The sequence below is a fragment of the Mus musculus genome, chromosome 18, assembly GCF_000001635.26.
Source record: "Mus musculus strain C57BL/6J chromosome 18, GRCm38.p6 C57BL/6J".
In the NCBI taxonomy this organism is placed as follows: Eukaryota; Metazoa; Chordata; class Mammalia; order Rodentia; family Muridae; genus Mus; species Mus musculus.
In genome coordinates, this window is record NC_000084.6 from 23309542 (window position 1) to 23333250 (window position 23709).

The 23709-nt window shown below is 40.0% G+C and overlaps 1 protein-coding gene across 5 annotated transcripts in view; it reads left to right on the forward strand.

Moving 5' to 3' along the window:
* The first annotated feature begins 464 nt into the window (after window positions 1–464).
* Window positions 465–23709, forward strand: part of Dtna (dystrobrevin alpha) — a 349714-nt gene continuing 326469 nt past the window's right edge. For 3 of the 5 annotated variants that reach the window (XR_001782337.2, XR_003952498.1, XM_030250320.1), the window contains exon 1: window positions 465–730. The gene's annotated coding sequence lies outside the window, so the exon portion shown is untranslated. The remainder of the gene's footprint in view (window positions 731–23709) is intronic. The other 2 variants (NM_001285813.1, XR_003952493.1) reach the window with 2 other exon arrangements.

Genomic DNA, 23709 nt, shown 5'->3' on the forward strand with positions numbered 1-23709 from the left:
TAGGCAACCACTGCACACATATAAGATATGCTTGTTATTCCATATTCAAGCCTGTCTTGTCCTTGCCTCTATATTAAATGGAAATTACATTGTTTGAATCCTTGGGTTTGAATCAAAATCTGGGTCAATATAAAAAGGATCATTATATTTAATTTTAATACGGACGCTGTTTCAAAACCTTGCACGTGAGGGTAGAAAACTGTAGGAAATAAACAAAGCACACAAATCAAGCTTTGAAGGAGAAAAATCTTCATCTGGAAGGATTCTCTCCTCTCTCTCTCTCTCTCTCTCTCTCTCTCTCTCTCTCTCTCTCTCTCTCTCTTTCTGAGTATAAACACTGTATTTCCCAGGAGAAATATTTGGGTCTAGGAAGAAGCTAGTGCCACACTGTGTAAGTGTGTGCACGCGCGGGGGGGTGTGCACGCGTGTGTGTGTGTGTGTGTGTGTGTGTGTGTGTGTGCTGTGCGTGCGCGTCCGTGGATAGGGGCGGGGGAGGCGGATGAGGAGGATGAGATCATAGCTTCAGGATCCTCAGGAAACCCTGGTACAGGCAGCAGCCAGCCTCCGCTGTGCCCACATGACCCACAACTCTGGCAGCGGACCCGGCACTTCCAACATTACTAAATAATCTGAGAGCGGCTCCCACTCCGGGCCCACACCTCCCTGCAGACGATGGACACCTTCTAAGAGTTTGGCGAGTGGGTGACACAGGCGCCGGTCCCATTGCAAGGTGTGTGTGCACGTTGACTGCTCCCTTGACGGCTCGGGGTGGGGGAGAGCTCAAGGGTTTAGGGGGTCCGGGTGCGAGGCTAGGAGCGGGAGCTGGGACTGGGCTGCGGCGCTGTCCCTTCTCACCCGGAGCCTCGGAGCCCTGGAGGCGCCAGGACGCGCGGCCGCCTCTGCGCAGGGATCGGGGCGCCCTAGCAAGGGCAGGCGCCGGGCAAAGTCTGGAGCTGCGGCGGCGGGGAAGGGCTGCGCCCCGGCGCCCACTCGCGGGGTTCCCACCTGTGCGCCCGCGCCCGGCGTGTGCGGGGGACCCGGACTGCGGCGGCGCCTCCCAGGGCGGCGGGGCGGCGCCTCTAGCCCGCGGGGCGGAGGCGGCTGCGGCGGGATGCGCGTGGCAGGTGGATTCCCCCCGCGCCGCAGCCCACCCGAAATCGGGGCTGCCCACGGCTCCCCGCGCCGGCTCCTCGGGATGAGCTGTTCTGTCGGGATCTGCTCTCGGGGTCGCTGTCGTCGTGGGTTGTGACGCGGGGAGACGGCGTGGCCGGCCCCCGCAGGGGATAGCACTGAGGCTGGGGAAGTCTGGCGGAGAGTGGGGGAGGCCGGGGTTGACCGGGAAACCCGCGAGCTGGTCTCTCCCACGGCGGCGTGGGGCGGGCTTTGCAGTGCGACGCGGGGCCGCGCGGAGCGCTTAGGTAGAGTGGGCAGTGGGGACTGCGGGGGCTCCCTGCCTGCCTAGCCTGTTGCCCACTTTGGAGTTCTAGGCTGGACAGAGGGCAGCTGGGAGGTTCATTCTGGTACCCAAAGTGGGAGGTAGAGAGGACTCTGTCCAGTGCCGGAAGCCAAAGGAGACTGGCAAAGGCATGCTGGGACTGGATGCAGAGCTATCATTAGGGCTTGACCTTATAATTTTGCTCTTGGATGGCCTTAGGACTTGGTGGCTTTGGGAAGATAAGAGTGGAAGTTGGGGCCACTGGGGAATGGGAGACGGGGTGGGATGTATACTGACAATAGATGATAGTCCCAGTGGCTCCATTCTTGCTCAAAAACAGCTTTTGAGTTGACGTTTACATCATAGCCTTCCTTTCACCTCTCATCACTTCTGATGTTTACTGTGGTTTCCGGTCTTTTTACATACATATCTATACTGTTGCAGTATATGTAGTTGTTATTACTATTTTTATCTTCTGCTTCACTTATTTCATCGTTGCACATAAATAGTTTGGTGTTGTTTAGTTTACTATTTTTCTTAGTTCTTCCACTGGCATAAGATATAGGTTGTGTTACAGCAGCCTCTTTGCTCACTTAAAGGATATCCAGGCAACATAGCTTTCTCAGGGTTGTATCATTATTACCTCCCAGGGCCCTTCTGAGCTTTGGGGAGATGCTAAGTGACCAAAAACCTCCAGAAAATGAACCCCTTCACTGGCTACATTTGGGACAACTAATTCTCTTTTGTAATTTTTATTACAAATAGCCATTGGATAGCTTCCTTTTGACACAGTTCACCAAGTTTCATAGAATTATGATTGACCAATGCAGGATGTAACAACAAGGTTAAAATTCAGTAGTCGAGATCTACCACTGACATAACTATCGTCATGTAGGTGGCTCAAGCTATGTGTTTGTTTACAATTAAGGGTAAGCTTCTAAGCTTTTAGTCTATTTGTTTAAAGAATAGATTTTTCTATCATTGATTTTCTTGCTCAGGATTTTCTTCAGAATACCATTTTCATTTTGCAGAATTTTTAGTAAGTTTCATTATCTTTAATGCAATCAATCTGACAGGGGTTTGGGCAGCCAAGTAAAAGGCTTATGCGATTCTCTTTCAACTGTCACTGATCAAAGGGCAGACTGTGTTCTGAGGGCACTTATGTGCGTCCTGGCTTTATCCAGTTGTATGCACTGTCTACACAATTATGTAGAAATGAAGACTGAAACCAAGTTTTCTCATTAGTTCTAAATCGACATACTTTTAAGCATATCCACTTGCTTGTAATGAACCGTGATGAAAAGGAAGGTCTCCGTGGGCTCCGCCCAGCTCACTTGCTTAGAGAGTCATCTAAGCTATCCCATCAGCTTATCATGGAGCTTTTATAAGATGCACTTTTGGGGACAGCTGTCTCTTGTAAGTCTTCCTCTGTTATTTTTGAAGTACATTTAATTGCTTGTGCACATAAAAGTTTCTCGCTTACTTCGACACTCATGGGTTGCCTTTCATTCTTGCCTTTCTCTTGAATTAAATTCAGTTGGCATAATTTTAAACTCACACTTTCAAAATTTTAAGTAAAAGAGTCCAAAGTCCAACTGCATCACGTGATCATGAAAACAAGATCTGTAGACACGTGATAAAAACCAACTCTCTAGTGGTTAGTGCTCCCATCCCTGCAGTATGTCTACAAGTTTACATGTGAGCACCAAACTGTGCTCACAGTATTGCAATTTAGTAATACATTGGATAGGACTTGGAAAAGTAAGAGGAACATTCCTCCATTGCTAATGGGATTGCAAACTGGTACAACCACTCTGGAAATCAATCTGGAGGTTCCTCAGAAAATTGCAACTAGATCTACCTGAAGACCCAACTATACCACTCTCCACCATGCTCCACCATGCCACAGGGGCAAGTGTTCCACTATGTTCATAGTGGCCTTATTTGTGATAGCAAGAGGCTGGAAACAACCTAGATGTCCCATGACAGAAGAATGAATACAGAAAATGTGGTTCATTTACACAGTGGAGTACTACTCAGCTATTAAGAAAGAGGATATCCTGAGTTTTGCAGGCATATGGATGGAACTAGAAAATATCATCCTGAGTGAGGTAACTCAGACCCAAAAGGACATGCATGGTATATACTCACTAATAAGTGGATATTAGCCAAAACCCACAAAAATAAAAAACAAAAAATACCATACAGAATACACGAGATACAGTCCACAGAACTCAAAAAGCTCAACAAGCTGAAGGGCCCAAGTGAGGATGCCTCAGTCTCGCTTGGGAGAGAGAAGAAAGCAATCACAAGTGGGGAGGGAGGGAGGGAGGGAGAGACCTGAGAGGGAAAGTTTATAGAGTGGGGGGGAAGTGGGGGGAGGGGAACCTGAAATTGTAAAATTAAAAAAAAAAGAAAACAACAGGCTTCTAAGGTATAATAGTAAAATATAATAAGGTATAGAAAAAATAGTACATCAGAATAGGACAAGGCAAGCAAACAGAAAGAAAAGAACTCAAGACAAGAAAGATATATGAGTGCAGAGACACACTTTATTGTTTACACACTAAGAATCCCATAAAAACACTTAAATAGAAACATACACACACACACACACGAGAGAGAGAGAGAGAGAGAGAGAGAGAGAGAGAGAGAGAGAGAGAGAGAGAAAGGACCTATAAGGAGGTAAAAAAAGAGGGAAAAATAAAATAAAATAAAATAAAATAAATGTATAAATAAGTTAAATATAAATAAAATTTGGTTTTAAATACTGACATGATATTTTGATATATTCAAAATCCTTATATAAAATGCGGATTGTTGTGAAGTCATAATCCCCTGTGGATATCAGTGTCTTTTTATAACTGATTCAAAAATGTTCTAGTTTTTTTTGCTTCTGATCCTTATTTTAGATATAGCATTTGCTTGCTACTTTTATCTAATGTTGGGGTTCTGTCCTGGCTTCCCATTCACTGTCCCACCCCTCTGGTCTGGGAAAACTTTTGTATTATCCCTGGTGGGGAGCAGAGTGCCCCCTGTGCCTGGTGCTGGATGGGGAACAGGGAGTGAGCTCTGCACACTGGGAGGACAGGGTTGATGTGTGAGCACTGGCCATCAGAGGAGAAGCTTTTAAAAGGTCATTGGAAAAAATGGTCTTGTTTAATAAATGATGTTCTTCTAATGAGATGTTTACTGAGTGTTAGGGGATTCCTGGATAGGTCCTAGAAATTAAAACAGGGCCCAGGAATAAATGAAAAGTGGTAATATTTGTAGAGAAGTGATGTGCCAAGTGTTGATCCGGTTTTCTTCTGCAGTGTTTGCAGGGCAGCTTTCTGAATCATTTTCTGAGTCAGAGGCATGAGTCTCTCTTTGGTAGTCATTTAGCTTTCCTGTCATTGTGCCCTGTGGACATGGTTGGGACTGCAGAACTCCTATCATCTCAAAGCACATTGGAGAAATTGCTACCCTTGTTTGGTTATTACCCTATTCCCAAAAATCTATGAAGGTTTAATAAACATCATTTATTTCCTTTCCTTGAAGAATTGCCTTCAAAGTAAACGGTGCTTTTATTTTTTTGGTTGTGGTTAAGGTCACAAAATGTCTCAAATAGAATTTTAATTGATTCATCACTAGTTTCCTAAGATCTGCTGAAATGCCCAAGGGCAGCATAGAGGTTTGGGGAGAGGAGGGGAGGGGAGGGGAGGGGAGAGGAGAGGAGAGGAGAGGAGAGGAGAGGAGAGGAGAGGAGAGGAGAGGAGAGGAGAGGAGAGGAGAGAGAATATGTGTATTACTTATTGACCTATTTTCTATGAGATGAATATTATCCTATGTGCTCTGTATAAGCTAATTAATGTTCATTTCACAAAATAGCCATATAGATTCTGCCTTTATTGTAATCATCTATCATTCGTTATTAAAGAAGGAAAGCCTAAAGCATAAAAACAATATTCATAACCACAGTCTAAGAGTTAGATATGAGTTTTACATTTGAGTATTGAAGTTCCAGGGTTCATTTCCATCAGTGTTGGGAAACGTGAATTTTCGGAATTTGTTCCTTTATTTCCTCTAATAAAGTCTGGCAGAAAAAAAAATGATTTTTATATCAACAAATTTTGCCATATTTTAGTAGCTAAATATATACAAAAGCAGGATATAAATGAATATCTGGACAACAGGGGGTGAGTGACAGAGTGTGAGGAATTTCCAACTTTATATCATGTGTATGTTCAATTTTAAAATGTAAGCACTTGAATTACACCGACGTTCTCAATGTTAAGAGAATGACACTCAGCATTTCGAATACTTGGGATACATCCATAATAGCTAGAGCCTCTATGACCAGTGATAAACTCAGATTTCCCAGTCACCCATACCATTTCCCCCAATGTCTGTCTAGGCTGAGTACCTCAAAGAGACTAGAGTGTACAATGTAAACAATTCCATTAAATTATCTAGATACAATGAAAATGACTTGCTACATTTTACATTGTGATCGTTTGACATAAATCAATGTAATTGTTGTGGTAAAAAGTAGATAAAATTTTATATTCTAATGTTCACCTAATTCCATGGAACATGTCATTAATAAAGAGAAATAATAATTGCATAAACATGGTAATGCAATCAAAGGTATTTGCTTAGTATCAAAACATAAACATTAGTGAATGTTGCTGAGCAGCTGACATAATCAATATCAAGCATGAATACACACATGGTGAACAAATGCAGTCTGTCTCTTCTTTGAAGCTCTCGGGAAGGCTGAAGGTAGCAGTCATATTTTCCATGACTTATGTATCCCTTGGATGTATATGATGTATTATCTCTTTGTGTATTCTGCTCATACAAAGCCTGGTATCATAGAAAAATTATGCTTCTTATTTATTTAAAATAAGTAGATTTACCATAAGTAATTTATTCACTATAACTAAAAATATACAAAGCTCAATTTTTTTCATTTGATTTGTTTTTTAGTATGTACACCTTAGAGTAAACAATGCTATGGATAACACTAAATAGAATTTACAGTTTAATGCTATAGTGTGGTGTCCTACAATAGTATTTTGTGTATCAAATATGAATAATTAGTAAGTTATGTTGTGATAATAAACACAAACCTCAGTGGTTGAAAACGATGACAAAGGCTTTTTTTCTTGCTAATATTATAATATGTAATGGTCAATGGGAGATTCTATCCTGCATCCTCCTCATTCAAGTATACAAATATATGAATTCCTGGATATCGTTATATTTTATCATGGCACAAGAGACTATGTCTAAGCACTACAGTTGGTATAATCTTTTACCAAAAAGTGGTACTCAACAGTTCCTATATTTCATTGGCTAAGAAAAGTCATGTGATCATATCTAACTCACCCCCCCCTTGCGAAAAAGGGCAATTCTACCACATCCTTGTTAAACTTGAGTGGCTACATTTAATTGGTATCACATAAAATTAGTAAGTTTCCTTCATCTAATGTACTTCATTATTTAATGTAAAAGTAGAATTACTATGATCTCTGTGTTAAAATGTAAGAACTAGAGTATTTTTTTATTAGATATTTTCCCTATACCCTCTCCCAGTCCTGCTCCCCAACCCACCCACTCCTGCTTCCTGGCCCTGGAGTTCCCCTGTAATGGGGCATATAATCTTCGCAAGACCAAGGGTCTCTCCTCCCACTGATGGCTGACTGGACCATCTTCTGCTACATATGCAGCTAGAGACACGGTTCTGGGGGTACTGGTTAGTTCATATTGTTGTTCCTCCTATAGGGTTGCAGACCCCTTCAGTTCCTTGGGTACTTTCTCTAGCTCCTCCATTGGGGGGCCCTGTGTTCCATCCTATAGATGACTGTGAACATCCACTTCTGTATTTGCCAGGCATTAGCATAGCCTCACAAGAGACAGCTATATCAGGGTCCTATCAGCAAAATCTTGCTGGCATATGCAATAGTGTCTGGGTTTGGTGGTTGTTTATGGGATGGATCCCTGGGTGGGGCAGAGCCATCTCTGGATGGCCTTCCTTCCATCTCAGCTCTGAACTTTGTCTCTGTAACTCCTTCCTTGGGTATTTTGTTCCCCATTCTAAGAAGGAACGAAGTATTCTTATATAAAACCTTCAGTGAAGAAGTCGAAAGGTAGAGTGATTGTGAAGCGCGAGCTGCCGTTTTTCTCCAGCAGGAGCTGTTTTAGTCACGGAATGATGAGAGATGTTTTATTTGGGTGAATGCTCAGATGACCTATCTGACAGGCATTACAGGCCAAGGACAATACACAGACTGTACAGACTACTCAGCTATTGAGTTGGACATACTCAACTTCTTTGATTGTACCAGCATTACATAGAAACTGAAACAGCTATATGTATATGGAGCCAGTTCATAATATGGACAAAATAGCTGTGCTATTATGCATTAGTTATAAAAATAAACACACGTAAAGTCCAGTAGGTACTGTGACCATTCTCTTTATTGAAAGACATAATTTGCATAGTCAGAATGTAACCAATTCACATTTTAGAAGAAGCTGTTTATAGTAAGATAGTTAGCACTTGTGTAAGGGTGCAGTAGAGAGTGGTAAAACGTAACCCACTACTCCATTACCTATCTCCCCAATCTTTCAACATCTTGCATCAACTTGCAAAACCATAACACTGTATTACAAGCCGCATTCTGACACTGATAAAATGACAGACAAATTTCATCACCAGGGGCCAACTTCTGCTGGCCTTTCATGGCTGCAACAACTTTCCTCCAGTTCTCCTCCTTTCTTAGTTCCTTGAAGTGAATAACTTAGTTCCCACTTCTGCAGTTTTGCAGAAGGGCCAGGGTTTACTTGTACATTCAATACATGTCTCTGGAGAGAGATCTGTCTGTGTAGACAAGAATGTCTCAGAAAACAACCTAAATTTTATGGATAATAAGCATTTTGTGGTGTGCATGGTGGCATAGTTTGTTTAGGCATTCAAATGTCAAAAATACAGATTTTTCTCAGCTTTTGACTGCTACAATAAAAACAACTATGATTATCTATATACATATTTTGTCTAAATACAGTGTTATTTTGGGGGGAGATAAAATATCAGGAATTACTTCTATATTTTTATTTGAAACTGTCAAACTCCTTGAACAGTATAAAGAAAAATTTATTCCATTAAAAATAATGCATGATGGACTGACTGGGAATCTTTACCAAGATTTATTGCTATTATGACTACTTTAGCCATTCCGTTAGGTAGGTAGTGGTGTCTTATTGTGGTTTTCATTGGCATTTGCTTAATAGCTAATGATATCGACTATTTTTTGTATCTTGAAATTATATAAATAGATTCCACTTTATTTTCAAGTTTCTTCAGCTACTTTAGTTCCTTTGTTTTTACATGCAAATTTTAGAATTATTTTTCTGTATTAGAAAAAAACTGTCAATCTCCAAGTGACACCTTACCTAGGAGCTATTACCAATAGATAGCTGCTGGAGTAGATACCTGCTGGAGTAGATAGCTGCTGGAGTAGAGAGCTGCTGGAGTAGAGAGCTGCTGGAGTAGAGAGCTGCTGGAGTAGAGAGCTGCTGGAGTAGAGAGCTGCTGGAGTAGATAGCTGCTGGAGTAGAGAGCTGCTGGAGTAGATAGCTGCCGGAGTAGAGAGCTGCTGGAGTAGATAGCTGCTGGAGTAGATAGCTGCTGGAATAGATAGCTGCTGGAGTAGATAGCTGCCAGAGTAGAGAGCTGCTGGAGTAGATAGCTGCCGGAGTAGATAGCTGCTGGAGTAGAGAGCTGCTGGAGTAGATAGCTGCCGGAGTAGATAGCTGCTGGAGTAGATAGCTGCTGGAGTAGATAGCTGCTGGAGTAGATACCTGCTGGAGTAGATAGCTGCTGGAGTAGAGAGCTGCTGGAGTAGATAGCTGCTGGAGTAGAGAGCTGCTGGAGTAGAGAGCTGCTGGAGTAGAGAGCTGCTGGAGTAGAGAGCTGCGGAGATGGAGAATTAGTCTTTTTAAAGATGTGCTCACTGATAGGTTAACCATGCTTCAGTACAAGGCCACACCCCTATGCACACCAATCAACACTGATTGGACTTGGTGGATTACAGAGGGGAAAGCCATGAAGTTGGAAGGCTGACATGTCCACCACAACATGGAAGAGGAATCTGGGGTTGGTGTCACACTGCCTTGCATACATGTATGAAATTCTTAAAAATAAAAACAAAAACATTGGTAAACTGAAAACCGGAGCAGTAGACAATCCTATTTACTAATCAAGTGCTCTTCTTTATGTGAAGAACATATTCCATTTCTTCATTTTTTTTTCAGATTTTCACCATTGATTTCCTTTCAAATTATTATTAAAAACTTCCACACTCTTTTATTCCCGTCATAGTGAAGACCAAACTTCAGTCTGCACTGTAGGGTGCTGTCATTAGTACTGGTGTCAGGAGAACAATAGCTTCATAAATTAACTGGAGTGCTCTTCCTTCTCTTAATTGTTATTCATTTTTAAAATACTTAGCCCCATTCTCCAATGGAGCCATTTGAGCAAGAGGGGGTATTCTTCTGTTAGAATTTAATTATGAAATAAATCACTTTAATACCATACTTATGTGGTGCTTAATACTGATGGTCAACGTGACAGGATCTAGAATCACTGAAGAAACAACCTGTACATATTTGTGAAGGATTGTCCAGATTAGGCTACCTGAGATGACAGGATCTGGCTCCAGTGTGTGAGGTGCAACTCTATGGGTTGAGAAAGCCCATCATGTATAAGCATCCACACCTCGCCACTTTCTGACTGTAGTACAATGTGGCCAGCTGTCTTGAGCTCTTGACACAATGACTCCACATCATGATGGACTACATCCTCAAACGGTGAACCAATACAAACCCTTCCTCCCTCACATTGCTTTTTGTCAGGGATTTGATGACAGCTGTGAGGAAATGAAACATCATTCTTCGTGGGCTGTCATGGGAAAATATTCTAGACTAAGTGGCTTAATTGCCATAAGGATCTTCATTCCAGGTGGTGGTGGTGGTACATTTCTTTAATCCCAGCACTTGAGAGGGAAAGGCAGGTGGATCCTCTGTTCTAGGACAGCCTGGTATACTACAGAGTGAGTTCCAGGATAGCCTGAGCTACACAGACAAAGCCTGTGTTTAAAAAGAAAGAAAGGAAAACAGAACAGAAAGGAAAGGAGGGAGGGAGGGAGGTAAAAAGAAGACAAAAGAGAAAGGAAAGAGAAAAGAGAAAAGACAGGGAGAGGGAGAATGAAAGAGATAAAAGAGAGAGAGGAGAGGGAGGGAGAAGCAAAGAGAGAGAGAGAGAGAGAGAGAGAGAGAGAGAGAGAGAGAGAGAGAGAGAGAGAGAATGAATCATAGTTCAGGGGACTGACATTCCAAGATCAAGCTGTCGGCACGTTTTATTTGATTGGTCTTGAGTTCTCTCACCTTGAATGGCAGATTGATTGGCAGGTGACTGTTTCTTTGCTGTCTCCTCACAGGACACAGCAGCAGCCCGGCTTCTTTTTGTAAACTTTCCTATTCCCATACGAATATGTGGCACATTAAATTAGGAACCTCCCTAAAAACTGCATTTTAACTCAGCCACCTCTTCAGAGGACTGCCTCTTGGTATTGTTACATTGTGAAATGCTCAGAGTTAAGGCTCTGTGGTGTAGATGGAGTCAGATGTTCAGTAAGTCAGTACTATATTCACACTGCAGTTCTAGTGTCCTTCATGCTGTGTCAGCTGTGGAAATTTGAAATGTTGAGGTATCTGTCCACTTTATTTAACACATCGAGTGTAATTGTATAGAATAAGTCAGATGTCTTTTAGTATTCTTTAGAAATCAGCAGAGTCTCAAGAGATATCCTTTGTCTTACTCCAAATGTAGTTCATTTGTGTTCTGTCTTCTTTCAGTCTTATGAGAGTTTGTTCCAGTTTTATTTACATTGTAAAAGAACATGCTACTTCATTTATTTTTCCCCTGTTGTTTTTCAATGTGTTGTTTCACTGATTTCTGCTTTTATAATAATTTTCCATGTTTCTTTCATTGTGTTTATATTTGTTCATATTTTATAGTTCTGGTAAGAAAACACAAATTATTTCTTTAAACATTTTCTTTTTCGTTTCATTTTTATTAAATATTTTCTTCATTTACATTTGAAATGCTATCCTGAAAGTCCCCTATACATTTTCTATTGTTCTCAATTATATGCACTTAGCGCTATGAATTTCTTGTTATTTCCTCTTTGACATATGCGTCTATGTATTCCTGGTGTTTACCGATTTTCTGCTACTTGTCCTGGTTAGGGTTTCTGGTTTTATTTATTATGGTCAGAGAAACCACTTTGCATGATTTCCATTCTTCTAATTTGGTTGGTGCTTATATTTTGTATGTTTAAAATTAATTTTGACTGAGAACTCCTGGGTATGAAGTCTGCCCTGAAGTGCTACCAGTATACCAGAGGTCACACATTAAAGAAAACTGACACCGGACAGTGGTATCACACACCTTTAATCCCAGCATTTGAGAGGCAGAGGCAGGAGGATTTCTGATTTCAATGCCAGCCTGGTCTACAGAGTGAGTTTCAGAACAGCTAGGGCTACATAGAGAAACCCTCTCTCGAAAAAACAAAAAAACAAAACAAAACAAAAGAAACAAACAAACCCTCTGACATTCCCTATTCCAGCAGCAACCAAATGCCAATGGCTCACACTTTGTATCTTCTTAAGTTGTTGCAAACTATATCAGCTCTCTATAGATAAATATGGTTGGATCATATTTTTATTAATCTATTCTTTTTAGTTTTTTATTGTGCATTTGTATTTTATTTTTGAATATGTGGGACACTTTTGGTGTATGTTTTATGTTTGCAAAGAGCATGCTGATGTAGGTAACCTTTTGACACATATTTAATTATATTGGTTGATTGTATTGTTGTAATATTTTCATTGAATGTCTGTTAATGGTCTCACTGGTGAAAATGCACAATGTTTACCATTATTTCTCCTTTAACTTCTATCAATTTGGATTTGTATATTTTGTAACTGTTATTTCATCACACACTTAGTATTGCTAACTTTCCTGATACATTGACACTTCACTCATTCATAATACTCTTTGTTGTATTTGATAATTTTGTTTTCTTGGATCTTATTTATTGGTAGTAATATACACTTTTTTCTTTACTTGATAGTTACACACTTCTTTTTCTATCATCACACTTTGAATCTGTTTAAGTTGTTGCAGACTACTTAAGCTCTTTATAGATAAATATGGTTGTCTTGTATTTTTTATTTCCATTCATGTATTTTTTAGGTTTTTTGTGCTATTCACATTTACTAAACATCCATCTATCAGTTGTTAAATCTACTGCTTTAGTTTCTTTTTATTTTCTCTGGTAATTTTTCTACCATCTTACTAGTTATTAAGACATTTTTACAATGTCATTTTTCTTTGTGTACAGTGTTCAAAATATGCAGCTTTTATAATCAGTTTTAGCAACTGTGACAAGCATTGCATCATAGTCATAGACTATTTCAGAGTCTATTGCCATGACTTTTAAATTTGAGTAAAGTATAGAAGTCTCACATCCCTCTTCATCGTATCTCATTTATACTTATGTTAACTATTTCCTTTGTGTGTATTTAGCACATTAGAGAGTGTCACAGCTTATTCTTTTTTTTTAATTAGGTATTTTCCTCATTTACATTTTCAATGCTATCCCAAAGGTCCCCCATACCCACCCACCCCCAATCCCCTACCCACCTACTCCCCCTTTTTGGCCCTGGCGTTCCCCTGTACTGGGGCATATAAAGTTTGTGTGTCCAATGGGCCTCTCTTTGCAGTGATGGCCGACTAGGCCATCTTTTGATACATATGCAGCTAAAGACAAGAGCTCCCGGGTACTGGTTAGTTCATATTGTTGTTCCACCTATAGGGTTGCAGTTCCCTTTAGCTCCTTGGGTAATTTCTCTAGCTCCTCCATAAGGGGCCGTGTGACCCATCCAATAGCTGACTGTGATCATCCACTTCTGTGTTTGCTAGGCCCCGGCATAGTCTCACAAGAGAGAGCTATAACTGGGTCCTTTCAGCGAAATCTTGCTAGTGTATGCAATGGTGTCAGCATTTGGAAGCTGATTATGGGATGGATCCCTGCATATGGCAGTCACTAGATGGTCCATCCTTTCGTCACAGCTCCAAATTTTGTCTCTGTAACTCCTTCTATGGGTGTTTTGTATTCTTTAACTGTAAAATATCATTTAGAGAGTTCAAGAAGACAGTAAAAATTCAATCTGATTTAGCCATATTTTTGCTTGCCATGTTCTTTTAAAACATCATTGATGTTCTCAGATTCCTTATTTCTTGTTTCTGTTTGTTTGTTGTTAGCTGTTTATTGTGTGTGCTATATATGTGTGTACAAGTGTCTGTACAGGCCAGAAGCTGATGTGTCTTCCTGGATTCCTTGTCTTTGGAGACAGGATCTCTAACAGTGATCATAGATTAGACAGATAGGGTTGCCAGTGAGCATGAAGGATCACACTGCCCCCTATACTATCCCACTGTCACTACACTTATAGACATACGTGACCATTCTTGGAGTTTTATATAGCAGCTGTGGAGCTGAACTTGAGTCCATAGTCTTTATTATCACTCCAGCCCTCCCTTTTCTTTGGAGTATTTCCTTAGGCTGTTCTTTTGTTTTGTTTTGTTTTGTTTATTCACCAGGAGATTTGCTGTATTCCTCATTTTGAATACAGAGTTACAGATTAGCACTTTCTATTTTCTTCTTCCTCCCTGACAAATATTCCCACATACTCTTTCTTGCTTTTTCAGGCCTTCGTTTTTCGTTAATTGTTACGTGCATATATGTATAGTCATACATATTTCTAAATTCAACCTGCTCAGTCTATATAGTCAGTATACTTGTATGTGTGTTTTCAGGGCTGACAGTGTGGCTGTGCACTTCCCTGGGGAAGACTATTTCTCCCACATTCAGCATTTATTAGGTCTGAGACCTATTAGTGACCCCTGTCTACTTTGGCATGTCTACTGTTTTTCTTCAGCTCATGTTTGAGCAATCATGTGAGACTTTACATGGATAGCTTCTGAGGTTAGAACACAGTCTCACAGCAAACTTCCTGACCTTCTAGGCCTTCCAGTCTCTCCACCCCAATCTTCTCTATGTTCCTTCAGCTTAATTGCTGGAGTGTTTCAAAATTGTATCCATTGAGACTTGGCTCCACAGCTCTGCATCTTGATTGGTTACAGTTTTCTGCCATAGTGTCTGCATGTTGCAAAGTTTCTTTGATGAGGGGGTGAGGACTGTACTTACTTGTATAGAAGGAAAATTATTTTGAATGTATTTAGGGATTATGTTGTTTTAGTAAAGTAGCAGTTGTAAGCTCCTCTCCAAAAATCCAGGACTTTACTAGTCCTGGTTCATTAGCTAGGGTTCCAGTACCAGGAATGGGTTCCCTCTTGCTGAGCAAATCTTAAGTTCATTTAGAGAGTATGTATGCCACTATTACACCCTTACAGATATTATTTCAAATGCATCCTTTAAAAGTAAGTCAAATCTCCTAGTGACAAAATAAAAATCTTTGAAAAAAAAAAAACACCTTGTTTTCTTGTCTGGCTTGGAGGAATTTTTACTAGATAGTATTCTTATCTTACAATTCTTATTTAACAACACTTAAAATGTGTTCCTCCTTGTGCCTGGAAGTCTTTTGATGATAAATCCACTCCATCCCTGTTGGTTTCCTCCTGTAGGAAAAATATCATTATCCTTTTACTTGAAGGGACATTTTTGGCTCCATTGTTATAGACTACTCTGATGTGCTAAGGGAAGTATTTTTTCACTTGGGGTGTGATATCCTGGGTCTTAAATCTGTTGCTTAAATCTTAAGTTTTATGTCTTTTCTCAAATTTGGGGAGTATTCAGCCATCAATTTTTAATCAGTTTTTTGCATCTCATGTTTCTTTTCTTTTTTCCTCCCATGTCACTGAGGCATGAATTTTAGATATGTTGTCATAGTGCTACAGGGTGTAATTCTCTTCTGTTACATGCCAGTGCCTGGTCAAAGAGTTGTTCTGTTTGGGCCAAGTCATAAATCAGTCTCACCTGCTAAAGTCAGGCTATTGATAGGGCTTCTCTGTGTGGTCTTTAGGGCATAGCCTCTCCCTGCCCTGACCCTGAAGGTCACCTATATTCTTTAACTTAAACTCACTTGGATCCCTTTAACCTACAGCTGTTGTCCCCAGAGCATTCATTCCCTTTCTACAGCCAAATCTTCTCCTGGGTTTCCTTCTTTTAAGGCCCCTATATTTAAAATAGGAAAGGTCCCCATGAGTAACCACTCCCCATGAGTGACATTCTCCTTGGACAAGATCTGTAACCTAACTCTATCTATAGAATTCCTTTATCTGTAAGAGACAATATTAATAGTTTCTCAGGGTTATAATCTACTATAAATCTCAGAATTGTTATCTGGCCTACTTCCATTTCCTTATTTTGCTTTCTCCAATCTGAATCCTCTCTATTATTCAAATTTGGTAATCTCTATGTTTCTATTTTCCAGCTTCAAAATTATTTCCTGTTGCTTTCCTACTGCTATTGGCCAATCTACTAAATTTTATACTGTTGTAGGGTTTTTTTTTTTTCATTCTAAATTTATTCCCTGTTCTTCCTTATATTTTTCTCGTCTGCTTTTTCATTTTTTTAATTTGTAGTAAACACAGTTTACTGACTGTCAGCATTCACTGTCAACTTGACACAATTCACAATGACCTGGCAGGAGTTACAAGAGACTTTATATTATTTTGATCTATGGACAGTTCTATGTGGGATTTTATCTTAATTAAGTTAGTTGATAAGGAAAGACCCAGTGTGAGTGCACCCCTTCTTAGGCAGGGAGTCGTGAACTATACATGAATGGAGAAATGGAGCAGAACCACAAGCAAAGGAAAAGGTCTGTTTTGACTGGTATCTTTTGATGTATGAAGCAACAGAAAATGTCAAGGCATTCACTACTTCATTTCTTGGACCTTCAGGTTCTACAGCTACCTCCCCCTCTTTCTCCAGCTTTCAGGCCATTGTATGTGTGTTTCATGTGCCGTATCCATGGTTTTCAGTTGTACATAGTGAGGACAAGAAAAAGTTTATTACAGGGCTGTAGACATGCAACCTATGCATTTATGCAAATGTAAACTACATTCTACATGACTGGGACGGTGGATCTTAAAAGTTACAGCTGCTCTAGTCCCAAATAACTGAAACTTAAATGATTTTTTAGATGCTGGTGTTAGAGGGGTCACAGAGCAGACCACCACTTTAAGGGGCGGAGACCACAAGCACTACTCCTACCACCCCAACACCCCCACTCCAGGTCAGTGATCTCTCCTTCCTTGAGCAGCTGTCCTGGCGCAGCATAGTAGTAAGTAAGTCTGGCCCTCTCCACTGCCATGGCTGCCTTCCCCTGAAGCACACTGGAAGCCTGCTGTCCTCGGTTGTACTGTGTTTTCATTTAGTACTCTCCATTCCTTGAAATAGCATCTACCTGGGTGTAGTGAAAATGATTATGAGTTTAAAAAAAATGCAGTGATTCGAAATCCACATTCAAACTTAGATTAGAGGAACACCTATCCAGAAGTATCCTTATTTCCTTTGATATAAAATTATACATTGAATATATATATATATATATATATATATATATATATATATATATATGCGTGCATGTGTGTAAGTATATATATGTCTGTGTGTAAGTATATATGTGTGTGTGTGTAGGTATAGATATAGCCATAGTATAGATGTGCATGAGATATATATGGATAGATATAGATGAGATAGATAGATAGATAGATAGATAGATAGATAGATAGATAGATAGATAGATAGATATGTTTTTCCAAGTTGTTGAACCAGTCCTTGTTAGATTAAATAAAGACTATAGGGCAAAAATATTTTCTTCTGGAATGCAGTAGTCTGAGCAGTGACTGCTTACTGTAAAAAGATTACAGAGACAATGATAATGTGGAATTCTCCCTAAAGAAATTGTAGCTGACATTGCAGCTAACCCTGGAGTTCTGTCTATATTGAAACAACTAGTCTCAAAGTCTGCTCTGCAGAGAAGCAACATCGGGACAGAGGAGGGACTCTGATAATGCACATTTAGAGGGACTGTCCCTGAGGAGAGAGCCTAGGGTCTGCTTTGTAGCCAGCCCTCTAGGCAGCTCTCATACTGGAATTAACTCTAACAACCATTGTAGACTGCAGTTTTCACTCATTAAGTCTGAAGAAATTTTATCAATTAAATGTAACATCATATGCTTTAATGATTAATGGGATTTTTGGGTTTTGTTTGTTTGTTTGTTTGTTTTTGAGGAAGTAAAGAAATTTAAAATGTTATCAGGCCAAAACTATCTTTCTGGTTAAATATATAGTAATTATTTCCTACTCTCAAATCAAATTTATTCCATGCTTAATTTTTGCAATTTACATCAGAAATCATGATCTGTGCCTACATTACTGCTTCTGTCCCTGTAGTTTCCATGTCTATGCATATTGAAGCTGCTTTGTGTTTTATAGAGCTGACACCGGTAGTGAAGGTCTTTGGAGGTGAGGGTGGTGGCATCTTTGCATCTTACAAGGAGGATGCTTTTGGGGAGGCCTTGTCATGGTTTATTGTTGGTGACAGATGCATATGCAGATGACTGAGCTCATCGCTGTCAGGGCAATGTCAGTTCCACCATAGGGGATTCTCTGTCTACAGCACACACAGGCAGTATTCCCTGGGGTCGTGTGAGAAAGGAAATCTTGGCCAAAGGACTGTCATGAAGAAAGAGAAAATACATTTTTAAAAATAGAGTTTTAATAATTGGGGGATAGTTCCAAAATCTAGAACAGGGAAAGGCAAGATTGGAAAAAAAGTTGAAGATTACATCTTTGAAGCATAATGCAAGCATTAAAAACTAGAGATATGTGGAAGTTTAAAGGCAGGCACTGTCTCCTACCACTAGATGATGCTCAATTTTATTTATTTTATTTGAGGACATGCTACATAGTATGCTATCAAGTAGCAAATAGCTAAATCTAGAAAATATAACAGATATATATTTGCTTGATACCTACTCCCATAACTAATTGCTTTTTCAAAAAGATTTATTTATTATATTACGTACACTATAGCTGTTTACAGACACACTAGAAGAGGGCATCTGATCTCATTACAGATGGATATGAGCCACCATGGGGTTGCTAGGATATGAACTCAGGAGCTCTAGAAGAGAGTCAGTGCTCTTAACTGCTGAGCCAACTCTCCTGCATCCTCAGCAATGGTGCCATGCTGGCTGCTGGTGTGGTTAACAAGCATCATAGCTGTGTAGAACTCTTGGTTACTTCTCTTTTTTGGAAGGTTGCATGATGCCTTCTGGTACCATGACTGTTAGCTCTCATGGAGGGAGCATTCAGGTCAGTACCAGCCCAGGAGTCTCTGGGCCGATATCTAAAGTACGTGGTATCTTCAGGACTTTCCTTCCACCTCTGGGGAACAGCCAACTAATAGTAAAAGTCTGTAATGTTTTAGAAGATTTTGTCTATATTGAAACAACTAGTCTCAAAGTCTGCTCTGCAGAGAAGCAACATCGGGACAGAGGAGAGACTCTGCTAATGCACATTTAGAGGGACTGTCCCTGAGGAGAGAGCTTGACCAACCCCTCAGAAGAGAGCTTCTCATACCAGATATTGGGCTTTTGTTAGATTATCTTTGGCTCTTGGAAGGATTACTGTAATTCCAAATGAGAAAATTTCATTTAAACTATGTATATGTATTGGTACACAAGCTGGCATGTATTTTAAAGGTGTAGTTTTGTTCCTTGTGACTTGCCAGACATCCTTACTGCTCTTTTACAATCCTTACTCTTTCTGTCTTTGTTTCCCTTCCCATCCCTAATTAGAGTCCCTCATTTCTTCCTATTTCCCTCTCCTTTTTGAAGCTGTCTTGTAATTAAGTCAAAGGAACAGCTTGTGACCAACTTACCTACCTTTCATTGAACACGATATACATTTTTAGATGATAAAAATACTACTCTTTGCTCATTCACTATTTCTTACCACCAGCTGCATTTTGGATTTATTCCTTCTGGAGTGTGTGTGTGTGTGTGTGTGTGTGTGTGTGTGTGAATGTGAGTGTGTGTGTTTGTACGTACATGCATGTGTATGTGCATGTGTGTGTGTTCAGTGCATGACATTCTATCTGATTACATGGATCCCATTTGCTCATTCTGCTTGGATGTTTAAATGTTTGGCTTTCTAGAGCATTTTGGAATTAGACTTCCCAACCCTCATTATGTTGAATCTGTTCAATGTGTGGGCAGGCCCATCCTTTAGTTTGGAACAATGAGCGTTTTCTTACACACAGAGTCATTGGTTCTAATATATGGGGCCCAGCTCTAGTAAGATGAATAAAATGTCTTCTTTCTTAAAGTAACTGCTTGCTTGGCAGTCTTTAACTGTGACAGGTAAATCACACTCATGACACTTAGTCAAGGCTTAAAGAGGAGGGGGAGTCCTATGTTATCATTATAAATAAAGGTCAAGAACAAAGGGATCCAGAAAGGTAAAACGTGCTCTCGTGTGTGTGTGTGTGTGTGTGTGTGTGTGTGTGTGTGTGTGTGTGTGCGCGCGCGCGCGCGCATTGGTGTAGTCATATGTTGGTAGGTACACCTGCACATATATGCACGTCTGTGTAGACCAAATGACTACATTGAGTGCCATTCCTTAAGAGTCTTCCAACTTACTTTCTGAAGTCACTGGCCTAGAAACAACCAAATAGACTACACTGAATAGCCAGTGAGCCCCTGAGACGCTCCTGTCTCTGCCTCCCTAGTGCTGTGGTTATATATACATGTAATCACTCCTGTTCTTTTACACGAGCTCCCAGGAATGCACTGAGGGCCTCATATTTGTCCAGAAAGCACTTTACCCAGAGACCATGTCCTGGTCCATCACACTATATTCCTTTTGTAAATCCAGATTACCCACTACAGTGTTAACTCTTATTTAGAGACAATAAATGTGCTTTCTTTCCAGTATGACAATAATGCTTTCTAATGCTTCTGCTTTTAGAGTTTAGTATGTGGTCAGATTGACTTTGAGGACTTTTTCTAGTCATGTACTATATTTTCAAGATAGAAGAACATTGCAAATATTGGGGCTATTTTTTTCAATGACAGTGTAGTGCTCACACCCTCTCAGTGTTGTGCATTCACCTACTTATTTGTGCCTTTGCTGCTGTTGTTGTTGTTCATGTTGCATTTTCAAGGTAGCTGGAAAGTAAATGTTTTATAATACTCCACATTAAGCTCAGACATTAGATTGCAACTTTGTTCTGTGTTCTTACAGCTGAGTCCTTGTCAAGAAAACAACAGAGGTGATTAAAATAAGACCAAAGGAAAGGGTGTCTTTCTTACAACCATTCTGCTGTGAAAATAAATTTTTAAAAAGTAAAAATAAAGCTAGTCACAGTGGTGCCTATATGTACTGCCAGCATCTGGAGAAAAAGATAGACAACGAGGAGTCCAGATCCAACCTGTAATATACATCGAGACACAGGACTACACAGAAAGTCTCTGCAGAGATCAATGAAACTATACAAAGTGAAGCATAAAGGGTTAAAAACCAGTCCTGTATTTCACATGAGAGATGCGTGTTTTGAGACTATGGCTATTGGCTTCTGTTGAAGACAATGACAGCCATCATTGCTTCACTCCTTATGTAACTTTAACTGCATTTGACCATGTGGGATCAGATGATTATCTAGGCCATCTGTCCTTCTTTCTCTTATCAGTTTATCTGTCCTGTCTGTTCAGTCCATTTTCTGTTCCTACAAGAAAATCCCTGGAGTTGAGTAACTTTGTAAAGAAAATAATTTTATTTGACTTACATTTCTTGAAGTTCAAGGGCATGCTGCCAAGTTCTACTGCATCTGTCCAGAACCTTTTGATGGATTGTGTGACAATGGCAGGGAGGTGGTGGAAGGACATATGGTGGAAAGGGACTCCAGATGAGGTTGACTAGCAAAGACCTCCCTCTAAGCTCTGCCTCTTAAAGGCTTCACTAATTGCTAATATCAACTCCTACCTGAGGAATTTTTTTGGCAGTAGATACCACAGAAAAGGGAGAATTTGTGTGTAGGCAGTGATAATTGGACTCAGCGAGTTATTGAAAAATAATGAAGACTTGGAATTTGGAGAGAGATGTTTTAAGGGTGGCCAAGCAGAGTGGAAAGGGAGAACAGGAGATGAATATGATCAACATACAATGTGTATGATGTTCTCAAGCAATGCATTTTAAACTCATAAAGTTTGTGAGGTGTGTAAGCCTCACCTTTCTCCCATCTGTGTTGATTAGAATTTCTCTTTCTGACCTTAGGACTTGAGGGCTAACACTAATGATGGGAAGCAATCCAGGTCTCTGTAGTTCTTAGTCCAGTGGTTTGCATTTAAATAGACTATATGATTCAAATAAGTATTTGATTGAACGTAGCAATCACAAATGAGTGGTGGAAATACAAAGGTAAGAATGGAGGTTGTTGTTTTCATTAAATTCATGAAAAACCAAGGATGGATCATTATAAAGCAAGTCACCAAGCTTTGCCCTCAAGGGTACCATCACATCGCCAAATCCATGAAGACCTGGGTGTAAATGATGTTGATTGATTCTGCAGGTAGAATGGTAATTGCTAGAAAGACTTGCATGAGTGAAGCAGTCTAGTACTATAGGATGACAAACGGGAGGGCTAGCTCCTTGCACAAGGCTTCTCCATGAACCTGGCACTAGAATAATAATATAAGTCAGCTAATTACAAATAATGATCACACATATTTTGAAGACTTCATATGTGCCTAGGACTGTCCTAAACATTCCACCTGTGTTACCAGCTCAGTTAGTCCCTCCCAGAATTTCTTTGGAGTAGTATAGTTGCTCTGATTTCTAGGTGAGAAAATGGTAGAAGCTTGGCACCTTCCTTAATATTACAAGCTACCATGTGGCAGAGCTGAAATCCTGGGCTCTGTGACTATATTATTAGTGAGAGAAGAGGACACTTCTGGATAACCTGGGAACTAGCTAATTAGTGAGGGATATGAGGGCATCTAACTGAGAAAGAAAATAATGTGCAAACTGCTGTCCCTAAGGACAAGATGATTTCAAGTCACAAGTGGTGAGGATAACAAGTCCTTGGGAGAAGAGACAGCACACAATGCTACGATCAGAACCTCACCATTTTAAAACCAATTTTTTGGTTTAAAAATTAAGAGTCAACTTAATGAGAGATATCTGCATGATCAAGTTCTACTCCCAATATTTTAAATTCGTTTTACTCATAGTTATGTACGTCTGTAATCCTAGCACTCGGGACCTGGAGACTGACACATGAGCAGTTGAAGGTCTTACTTGAATACATACTGGGTTTTAAGCAAAGGGATACATGAAATTCTGTCTCAACAAAACAAACTGTTGGTTGATCAGTGTTAATAAATTAACAATAAAGTCACAAAGCTCAGTTAAAATAACTTAACTATGAGGAAAGAATCAGAGGCATATGCAAATATAATAACTATGCGACTATGTGTCAGTTTTCTAGATGTCTTCAAATCTTGAGGACACTTTGTCTCTAAAACTTACAGTAATTGGTTTGAATTATGAGCCCATCTCAGACACAGTTCTTGTTATTTTAAGGGATTTCCATGAAGCACATGATCCCAGAGTATCTCTCTTCTAAGTCTCTACATCTCATGAGTGCTTAATTCTCATCTTGAATTTTGTTCCTGAAACGTAACACTAAGTTGAATAATGCTGTTCAATATTATCCTGGATTCTTTCACTCCCACAGTACCACCAGCCCGAGGTTAGGCAGTCAGTAAACTGTGTTGTAGGTTTCAGGAACTGGATCTGAGTTATAGGACAGAGAAATACCAGATTTCTCAGATCTATGACTCCCTCTGCTATCTCAAGGCTTTTTATTTTTGTTTTCTGAAAAAAAACTAGAGAGCGTCTATTAACGTGATTCCTTGACACCTTACACTGTGAGAAATAGGGTTATTTCTAAATATAAAGATTTATCCCTAAATGCTTGAAAACACTAATAAATCATATTTATGACATAATGTTTTCCCTAGTTGGAAAATGCCTATCTGATTTTTAGATAGTATTGAAATATAATGTTTACCCTTTTAGGCAGGCATACCAAAGGAATTTTTCATCTGTGTCTACCCATTGCAG